Here is an 11,797-nt window from a genome sequence, read left to right as displayed (position 1 = left end):
AAGACAAGTGATGAACAGCGCAATTGCTCACCACCCTCTGACCAATGCCTGAGCAGTGACCCGCCCCTCCCAGCCAACTCCCTCCCAGTTTATATACTGAGCATGACATTCTATTGTACAGAATAGCCTGCTGGCTAGAGCATGGAAAACTGAAAATCCTTAATTTAGGATAAGTGCTACTTAGCAGCTGAAACATCGGTGTGTTATCAACATTATTCTCACACTGAATCCAAAACACATCATTGTACTGTTTACTAGGAAAAAAAATTATCTCTAACCCATCTGAAACCAAGACAAACTGATACTGCTTAATTTTCTCTCTGTGTTATATATTTATATATATTACCTTATAGTACTGAGAACAGAATCAGCCCTTTGCATTTCCTCTCTTTTTAAACTATGGCTTTTTCTCATGCTTATGGAGTAGTTAAATGCCCAAAAGTCAGTAGTACATAATTTTCTCCTCTTCCTTGCCTTATTGTATGTTTGCATGTGTCCTGGTTTGGGCTGGAATAGAGTTAATGTTTCTTTTTGGTAACTAGAATAGTGCTGTGTTTTGGATTCAACATTGCGTTTGGTATGAGAAGAATGCTGACAGCACACTGGTGTTTTCGGCTGCTGCTGAGATTTCAAGGACTCTCAAACTCCCCATGTCTTGCCCGTGTGCAAGTGCACAAGAAGCAGGGAGGGAGAACAGCCAAAGCACCAGACCCAAATTGGCCAATGAAATATTCCATATCATATATTGTCATGCTTACTATATAGAGGAGGGGTGGTCAGGAAGGGGCTTTCTCTGTTTCTATCTCAACATGCAAGTCTCCCTTTAACCTTCCAATTCCTCCCCCATTCCCAGGCAGGGGGGGAGGGTGGGTGAGCAGCTGCGGGGTGTTTGGCTGCTGACCAGGCTCAAACCACAACAGCATGCTTCAGCTGATGAAGTATATTTAGCTCTCCCAGTCTATCCCCATTCTTTTTTCTCAACAGTAATTTTTTTGCGTAAGGTCTTTCATCAATCTTTCTTTGAGCCATAAATTTTGATCTTTTCTATGGTATAAAATTGCACTGGAAGGGCCAGTCTTTCTACATGTACTGCTTAGCACCAGCACATCCTCCAGTTTCTAACTCCTTCCCTGATGTCAGAGGTCTGCTGACCTTCTATCTTTAAAAAAAATAATTATTCCAGTAGATAATTATTTAATCCTCTCACATAGAAATTTTTGCTACACTTTACTTTCTCTTTAAAACTCGTATGATGGTGGGAAAGAAACTTAGCCTTTCTGATAGAAAGAACATTTCTGATAACACAAAAAATGGTCTTTGAGGTGCGGGTGTTGATGCCAGGAGACAACGTGATGATGAATAAAAGTGTGGAAGATCGAAAGGTTATTTAATGTAGTTATCCAGGCTTGTATCCTTACAACTGCATGCAATATAGAGTGGAGTTTACCAGAGACCACAATGCCTTAAGAATACTATTTACCAGATAAAGATTATATAGTCAAAGCTGAGACCTGATAAACACACTGAAAAACTGACTTTCCACTTACATCACGCAGGTGTCGGGGTTTTTTTCTTTTTCTAGAAGTCAGCTATGAAAAGCATCACCATTTGCACCTTCTGTGCCTCGGGTGAGAGCTGTTCTCAAGCTGGCTGTGAGATAACAGGCAAGAAAGAAGTCTACCACCATCAATGGGTAGCTGCTTCACGGTATGGCATTTGGAAATTTGGGGCATTTATAACAACCATGTTGTCAATGAAAATTCAGCATTTCTTTTTACCCCTTAGAGGGCTCATAGGTATGCCACATGTGCTCACCTGAGAATTATGGATACAACCATAAAAACAAACATTCAAGTAGTAATGGAAATTTATAAAGGTCTATTCAAAACAAGATTTGGATGGCATTTTCAAAATGTCAGATATTTCTTACACTAGAAAGCACAGCCAGGTGCTCCTTTTTTCTTTTTTAAAGAATCGGAGGGTCAAATCCATCCAATTGTTTCAGCCAAAAAAAACCTAGAGTACAACAGACAAAATTAAAAAAAAAAAAAAATCATACTTATGAACCAAAACATTCCAATTTCTTTTTACTTGGAGTCTTTTTACAAATAAATTTATATTTAATCATGAGAAATGAATGAGTGTCATCAAAATTTTACAAAATAATTAATATAGTAAAATAATATGGTGATTTTTTCCATGGTTTGATTTGCCCAGTAGCCTGAAAAATTAAAACTAGTTAAAATAAAACTGACCTCAAGTGGTAAGACAGCCAACTCCGTAACAAACAGATACTTTCTTAACATACTTATTGAAAACGTCATAATCTTCATTAGAAATGTTTCCAGTCTAAAAATAAAGAAAATGCAAAAATCCACTTTGTTTTATGTTTATTTACTTTCTGCCTTGCTATCATAACTGCAGAAAACAACAGTAAAAGCTCTTACAATGCCGTATCTAGAAGACTTACCAGTTACACTAATTTGACTAATATCTCTCTGGGTACTTAGTCTTTACTTAGAGATTTTTTTTCTTTGTGATTCTCATGTGCTTATAAATTCAATAGATAGTCTCTCAAAGCAAAATTGGTCCATAGCTATTATAAAGCTGTCTGGGCTATGCATTCACTCTACAAATTGCCGTAACCCCTTTTGCCATCTCTACCATGCTTAGAAAAGCCTTTGATTCATGGGGAACATTTCATACACTAAACGTTAATGAAATGGAAAATGGAATGACCCCAATCAGTCAAAAATATCTGGTGACTGTACATAACAAAGAAGATGCATAAGCAACACTGAACAAAACAACAGACCTATTACTTACAAAACTGATCATAACATCTGAAACACAAGTCCACTATCCATCACAGCAGTATACTTCAGTAAAATGCCAGCACCTGGTTTGAATACTGATATTTTACTGCCCATTCTTAACCTATTTCCTAAAAAATAATACAAAAAAAATAGACTATTTTATTTTCTAAAAAAGAAACCAACATGTGTACATGAAAAACTTGTTCATTTATCCTCTACATTCACCTGTCAGTTCCCTCTCATCTACATAGAAATAATCAATTTCACTATAGAAATACCTATTTTATGACAGTCTAGAAAATTTATTTTGTTCCTGCAATCTATCTTAAAAAAATATAATTGCACCTCTATTTGAAACGTGATTTTTAACTCATCAAAAGCCCTTCACTGCCCATCCAGCTGACATTAAATCATTTGCAATGCTATAACTAGAAATGAACTAAACAAGAATCAAAGTGATAAGAGTTAGTGAAGTGAGCTCTACCCATGGAGTACCCAAGTCAAGTCCAGATACAGATTTCTTCAGATGCAGGGGAATGTCCCCCATATGAGTTCAAGTGCAACAGTTAAGCTTAGTCAATTCATAATGACTGGCTATCCTGTAATGCTTAGTACTACTGAGAAATTACATTCTTAAAGCTATACTAAATCCTTTCCATTAAGTTCATAGATTTTTGGTTGAATCTATATTTTTGGTTGAATAAATCAAATGTTTTGTGTTAGATGTTTTATAAAGTAACCTACATATATATATATATAAAACAAACACCAAAATATAAGTTGCTTTGATGTCACATACGACTGCAAGTAATAAGGCTCTGAAAGGAAGTGAAAAATAAACAGCTCACAAGGCAGGTGTGAGGCATTTTTCCATGGCTATCCCTTTTGTTCAGACAACGCATTTAGGAAACATGAGTTATCTCTCTACAATCTTGTCTACCCTCAAGTATTGTAGATGGCCATCACAGCATTGTAAGTCCACCTGTGAAACACTGCAATTGGGAGACTCTCCATCAATTGAAGCACAGAAATAGCAGCTGAAAACTTTGCTATTATTTCCTGATGATAAAACATTAATAATAATAATAATAATAATAATAATAATAATAATAATAATAATAATAATAATAATAATAATAAATAATAATAATAAACAAACAACAACAATTTTTTTTTTTTGAAACTACCCTCAGTCATGCCAGAACAACGAAGTGCAGACAGGCATCATAAGTGATAGTCTTGAAGAAAAAAAAGTTACATGCTCCAAATAATTGGCTCTCTCAAATCCCAGTTTTAATTACAAGATTACCCTACACATCTCTTTTCCAAATGTGCTTCTCCCAGGGTAATTTTATCTATATCTCTAGGTGTGGATAGTGTTGATACTGAGCGTTCACTTCTGCAATGAAAAAGTAACACCAAGTCCTGGTGTGTCATCTGTGGCCTGACCACTGAAGCTGCTCTAGAATTTGGTGTATTTCAGTGTTGACCTTTGAGGAACCAATGTCAGTGACTTAAATCATTTACAAAAGTCTGTGCTATAGGTAAAAAGGAATGCAAGAAGTTCCAGTCAGATTTTGCTGAATTTAATTTCTGATGGAAAGGTTGGCTTACATTTTTGGTTCAGGAGATTTACCCTTCATCTTGTCTGAAGATTTACGTAGTATTGTCAGTGCCACACACATGACAGCTGTGAGTCAGGTCTCTGAAAATAATGAAAAAAGCTTTAATATCAGGAGAATTTTTGTTCAGAAGAACTGCTTACAAATACTAATGGTAGCTTGTAAGCCTCTAGAATGGCCATAGGTAATGCTTTTCAGCTTTTTTCCCTGCAACCACAAGAGACAGAAATGTACTTTCTACGTATAAAGGTGACCTTCCTACCCAGTCCTATGAATCTAGTAGCTGCAGCTTTAGAAAGAATATCAAATACGGAACATTCTGTAGAAAATTTAAAAATAATCAATACTAACCAAGTACAAAATCTTTATACATCAGTAGTAGCTGTATTTATGAGGACACTGAGTTATTTATTTTACCAATGTTTTTTCATTAGGTAGTGCCTGAAGGCTAACTGAGATGAGTTTCCATTGTATTATGCAGAGTAATATAAGAGTTCAGAAGCACCAGAAAGAGTTGCAAAAGGAGTGGTTTTCTTGTTTTTCATTCAATGGCAATACTCCAAACCAAAGTTCTGCTACCACCTTGAGAGGGTTTTCTACTTTTTCCTTGCATGCCTCCATAAGCCAAGGTAAATCTCCATTTATTTCATGTCACACTGAAAAAATCTTCTTGTGGACAAAAGGAAACACACCACACATGTACATTTAAAATATATTGCCAGTCCAGCTAAAGTTTTAATGGTTTAATAATCCATGTTGTCCAATTAACACAGAAAAGCTTCATTAATAATGCAGGAAAAAAGTCTATAGAAAGAAAATAGCCTTTCCTACTATGTATTCCATTTTTCTGGTGTGTGTTTTGCCCTTCTCCATGCCCCCTTGGGTCCTAAAGTCAATGGTTTCTGTCTTCCTTCAGAGGTTCTTGGAGGGAGGGGAGTGGAGAGGCATTGTGTTTACAGCAACCATCAGCATCCTCTGACCTTCACTGGGAGGAATACGATGTTCATGTTCCCAAAGATCTACTTGAAGTTGCCTCTTTATGCTTTTTATCACAGTCTGCTTCTTACTCATTGTTTTTCAGCTGAAGTTTGAAAGATGCCTCCCCAGCCCTGTTACCACAGAGGGCTGCTGTTTGCTGCACACTGGTTCCCTGGGGCTCTTTGGCCTTTACCATACACAATTTCCCATCACTCAAGCTAAAACGGGCCAGGCAGCAGTCACTGACCACTGCACAACTGTTAAACCAAGCCACAACCAGCTCAGGCCCAGGCCCAGACAAATGCTCTGTTCCTGCAAGCCAGGTCAGTGCAAAGCCTGCTGCTTTCTCCTGGTAATGGCAGAAATCACATTTACTGGGCTGGCACAACTAACTCATGTCTTTATATTATTCATATTTAGACCTATTTTATCTTCTCATTTTTCTTTATTCCTTTCACTTTATTATGATTTTAAATGGACTTGAGATTTTGTCGTAGTTTAGGCCACGGGAAGGGCTGCAGCTGTGGGAGGGAATCCAGTCGGAGGAAGTTAGTGACCCATGACGGAGCAGTGTGGGGAACGCTGCGGCCCATGGGAGGAATTCAAGTCGGAGAAAGATTGTGGAGGACTGTCTCCTGTGAGAGGGGGACCACGATGGAGCAGGAGGAACAAGTTCCGGACACTCCCCTCACCGAAGATGAAGGAAGTGGCAGCGCTGACTGCACCCCCCATTCCCTGCCCCTGCGCCACTGGGGGAGGAGGTAGAGATATCGGGAGCAGAACTGAGCCCGGGAAGAAGGGAGGGGTGGGGGGAAGGTGTTCTCAAGATGTGGCAATGCTTCTCACTGTCCTACTCTGTTATGTGTTGTTAGTGTCTGTAATAAACATATGTTCTTTTTTTTCCTTCCCCTAACGAGTCTGCCTTTTGCTCATGATCATAAAAGGGGAATTTTTCCCCATCCCAGTCCTATCTCGAACCCCAAGCCTGGCTCTCTGTCCCTTCTCATTGCCGGAGGGGAAGGGAGAGAGAGCTGCTGCATTGTGGTTGGCTGCCAACCAGGCCTAAACCACGACAGTTTTCTAAGCAAACAAAACTGTAGGGAAGGAAAATAAGCTCATAATAAAGAATTCTGCCATTTGCAGGAGAATGAATGGACCAGCTAAAGAATGGGTAAGGAAGACAAACGAACAAATATTATTCTGATGATGTTTCAAGTTCAAAAAGCCACATGTATTATTGAAAAAAAAAAAAAAAAAACAAACCCATGACTTTGTATTGCTGTTCGTGATCACAGGCAGCAGCTGGAAGGAAGGTTGTTCAGTCCATCTCCCCTGTGCAAGGCAGGGCCAGTTACACCATGGTGTAACCTAGCCCTAAATACTTCTAGTGACAGAAGTTCCACAATATCCTCAACTGCCCCCTACCCACTGCTTCACTTTCTTTACCCCGCAAAGTTTTTCTCAGCATCCTTCCTGCTGTAACTTAGGGTAATTAGTTCTTTTTTAATCCACAAATATCTCTAAAACTTGGGTTTGATAACTGATGCCCATAAAAAGCATCTCTCTCCTTCTGCCTGACAGGTGCAAGTTTCACTAAAATCAACAATCACTTTGAAATGATAGATCTGCAGTAGAACAGCAAGATGTAATTTACCCTTCTGCTTCTCGAGAACCTGTAGCACCTGGGACATCGTTCTGCATGGTCCCCCTTCAGTTGTGTCCAGAGCAAATGCTGGAGACTAACAATTCAGATTTTCATCTCTGCTCAATTCTGAAAAATTTATCCATTTCAGACAATGTCACTATAGATTTTTCCAGTCATAAAAATCTGACAGAGGAATTCTTAACAGCTAGGTATAGTTTTGGTGGTAAGAACCAGTCGTATATTATTGAAGTACAGCTTAAATTTGCTTTAAGATTATAATGCTCAGTAGTGTGTGAGGGCCAGGCTCAAACAGCTCCCCAAATTGAGGTTTTCCCTAACTCTGCCTCCTCCAGCTCCCTGGTTCAGGGCCAGAGAACTGCATTGTGCCCAGGCTGACCTTGAGCCAATCCCCCAGCGTGAGCAGATGTGCCTGGGGCCCTGATTATAGCTTTCAATGGCTTTGATGCCTATTTATTAAAATGTGGAATACTATGGGATTCCACAGGCAGGGAGCTGTGGGCAGATAGTGCTTGCTTAGCTTGATTTTGTCAGCCTTCACATCCTACTGTCTCTTAATGTCCCTGTACTGTGCAGAAAAGTGGAGCTAAACACATTTGCTGTCTTTGAACTCTCCAAGTTCTACAAATGAAGATACTAATTTAATTATTTACTATTATTTATCAGCTAGAGAGATTAAAATATCATTTTGAGATTTACTAATCACACTTACCAAAGCTATACAAGTTCCTTTTTTCACGATAGCTATTAAACACAAGACAAAATAGAGCAAAAGTGCCACCTAGTGACAAAACCACAGAAAGTTATTTTAAATATGTGAACACGTTTATTATGCCTTTTTTTCTTTAACATCCCCTGAAATTTTAGTTGAACATGTAGTGGATGTTAAAGAAAATAAAGGCATGCTTAGAGACATAAAAACCTTCCTGTAGATAATCAGAATACTTTTGCTGTAAAGAAAAATACAACTTCTTTATTCCATTTCTTTTTCATGTTTGTAGTTATTTCAGTGCTCCCACCAACCCATTATGCCTATCTTAATTTCGGACCCTCTGAAGCCCAAAGTTCTGGGTTATTCGGACTCATCCACTATGAACCATGTAAATTTTTTATCAACTGTTTATTTACTGTTCACTTTAGTCCTTCCAACAAAAGCATTCAGAAAAGTAGCTGCACTCAGTGATCGCCCACAGGTTTATGGCTTCAAGTCATCTGCCAAAACATCCAAATTAGGACGCCCAGAAGAGAGAAGCAGCCCTAAAGCTGACATACCTTTGTCTTTTCCTTTCTACACCTTCCTCCCACGCACCATGGGATGTCACTGCTCCTCCCTCCTCCCACAGTCACATTGGGTCATCTGTTGAATACATCTTGTTCCCTACTCAGTGTTGGGCACAAGTTCAAAACTAAAATACTCATGCTTAAAGTTCTTAAATGGTGAACTGTGCACAGGAAAAAGGAATCACATCACAGAAACACAAAAGCTACAGGAGTGCTATACATGGTGTTTCCGTAAGCAGCACCTTTCCATAAGCAGCACTCAGCCAATAGGAATAATTGAAAAAGTGATGCTGTACTAGGGACATGTAATGCAATAACCATCAGGGAGACCACATCATCCATTAACACCCCAGAATAGTGATTTCTCCAGGTCTCCTATGATATTTAAAATCAGACCACTTTTCACATCACCATACGTGACCTTTGGGGACAAAAATGAGTGAAGAGATCATCAGGGGACAAAATCTACCAGATGGTAACATCAGTGGAGAAAGGTGTGGAAGTACAGACATAATTTGGGCCACTACACACATGTAGAGGAGCAAATCACAGCAGTGTAGCAAATCACAGTGCATGGCAATAAGCTCAGGTCCAAGTAGAGCACAGTCATGTTAGAGCAGCACTGCACTTCAGCCAGCTCTACAGCTTCCTACCACACAAAGAGTTAATTAGCCCATTTCTGCACCATATGTCATTAATCTTCAGGTCCTGGAGTATGGTTGCGTGGACCTGGAAGGGATCTAGGTGCTCCATCATGTTTTCAGTTCCAGGTTTCTAGATGAGTACTTACTGTTTGGGCCGGTCTTTCTTCATCTTGCACTGATTCTTGTTTTGTTCAACTCCTCTCTCAGTAACTTCAGCTTTAGTTCCTATCAGTTCCTTTTAATCTCTTCTTGCATGCCCCGTGCATATAGTCCTCTTTATTCAGTGTTTCCATCCCCCCTTCCTGGTCTTTACACAGAAACCAGCTAATAAAAATGTAGGAACTGACTCAACACTGGCTAATATCACATTGTGACATGAAAAGAGTATCAAATGTATGAAGGATGACTACAGGGAAAAAAAAAAAAAAAAAAAGAACAAAAATCAACAACAACAAAAACCCAACCTCATCCCTCCCCATTTTCCATTTCCATGGCAGGTAGCACAAGAAGTACTAGAATTAAACTGCAGGAAAGATTATTTTAGCCAATGACAAGGAAAAACTTTGTAGCAGTAAAGATTGTTGAGCAATGCAATGGCTTGTACAAGGTGACTGCAGAACCTCTGCTGCTAAAGGCTAGAGAAACTCTAGTCATGAATGATACAGGGGGTTTTGACTGTGCATGAGGGCAGGATGGTGTACTACTTAATCTCTAAACACCTTTTCCAGCTCTCTTTTCTAGGATCCTATGAAAATTAAGAAACATTAAGAAGATGCAAAACAACTGTTTTACAACACTTCACAGTAACTCTAATACATCCATCAATATCAATAACATGATTTACAACACAAAGACCACAGGAAAAACAATTAATTTACTATTCCAAGAAATGCTCGACTATAAATATGTAATACTTCATATCTGCTATTATTGTTCAAAGAGGCAAGTAAATGTTGCTCTCCATTTGAAGTGGAAATGCATTTTTAATATATTTAATATATTTTAATATATCATATAATGCAGGTATTTCATAAACAAAATGAGCTAGCAATAGTTTTCAAAAAAATCCTCCATATATACTGGAAATTTGGCAGAGAATAAGAATCTACACTTTAATTTAACTGAGTTCTCCTACTATGAAGACCGCCGCCATGAATTATTTTCATTCCATCCAGTTCCTTATTTTTCAGCATCTGAGATGCATTTTTCATCACAGCAGAAAAATAATTTTTCACAGAACAAATAAATTCATACTAAAAGCTTAGACCAAATTGTTCCCTTGCCCTCTGCTGGGAAAGCAGGGGAAATGGGCATACTTGGTGATCTCTGTACATCTTCACTGTAAGACTTTTTACTTCTCCTAGGCAGAGAAATGAGAGGCTTCCTATCATCTTATTCTCCACTCAGGCCACTTTCAAGAGGACATACTTTAGTCTCAGAAATTAGGCAAAGCACCACCAGTGGTAGGAAACACAGTGCAATCCTGGTTTAATAGGAAGCTGGTTTTGTTAAGTTTACAATTCTATTAAAATGACTACAGAGAAGGCTATTACAAGCTAGATTCCACTTGAGCAGCACCACAGTATGCCTTACTTTATGTTGAACTAATTGCTATCCAGACTATCACGGCACATATAAAGTGATTCATCTGTGCCCAAATGAAACTGTAATTTTCTGGGATCAGGGACATTATTTGTACAAAATCTCAGGACAGATGAATATTGTCATTCAATACATCAACGGTGGTGCTTTCCCCCTACAAGATTTCTGCCCATCTAGAGTAAGTAAAATTAAGAGCTTTATTGATTTTCAGTGTAACTAGAGCTGAATATAAGACATGGCCAGAGACACTTGACACTTACCATTAATCAAAAGAGCAACTAAAGCATTGATGTTTATATTCTGTACCAGCATAAACAGAGAAAGATTTAAACTATAAAGCCAGGCTTCTCTTTAATGAGATTGAGATAGGTTTTGTGGTTGTTCGTTTTTAAAAATTATTTTTCCCCAGGGAGGCAGAGAAGAAGGGAGAATAAATAAAGGTCATAAACTGCCTCTCATCTAGTGCAAGTTACTTATTGATACCAAAAAGCCTAAGCAACATAATAATACCACCAATATATTTCTATCTATGAGTCTAAAGGTCTCAGTGAATTACATATTATGCTGGTGTATAAATCCACAAAAAGGTCAGAGTTTCCATCAAGTAATTCTTCTTAAATGAAGTCATAAGGACTTTATATAGCTACCAGAAACTCCTGTATTGTCCACATAATATCTGTTCCTGTTACTCACTTTTAGCTATCAGGAATTTGTCATGGATGAACAGACAACAAATGCAAAACTTCACTGAAGAATATCTGCTCTAGGTGAAAATATATTGGAATAAGATATCTTATCTGGCCAACAACTGCTCATGAAGGATGTATGCAATCACTGAGATCCCTTATCCTTTCTGTTGAAACAGCTAAATTTCCTTTGGTATATTGCTGTCACCAGGCATACCTCTGAGAACAAAAACATGGAGCTCCAGAGGTCTACAAAGCTGCCATTCCTCTTCATTACTCCAATAACCACAATTTGGAAAGTCTCATAGCAGAAAACAAAGCAAAACACACAAACACCAAAAAAAAAAAAAAAAAAAAAAAAAAAAAAAGCACATGTGTATTTGAAAAAGAAGCTGATGATAGCATTATTATGAGAAAGAATTAAAGGTTATCAGTTTGACATTGCATATGCTCTTTAGCAAATACACAGCTTGAGTATTGGCAGATGGGTATTTCAGATGGTCTC

Source organism: Tyto alba, unplaced genomic scaffold (assembly GCF_018691265.1).
Source record: "Tyto alba isolate M040663 unplaced genomic scaffold, T.alba_DEE_v4.0 Super-Scaffold_6, whole genome shotgun sequence".
NCBI classification, from domain to species: Eukaryota; Metazoa; Chordata; class Aves; order Strigiformes; family Tytonidae; genus Tyto; species Tyto alba.
The sequence above is the reverse complement of the archived record's forward strand: the minus strand, read 5'-3'. Positions refer to the sequence as shown.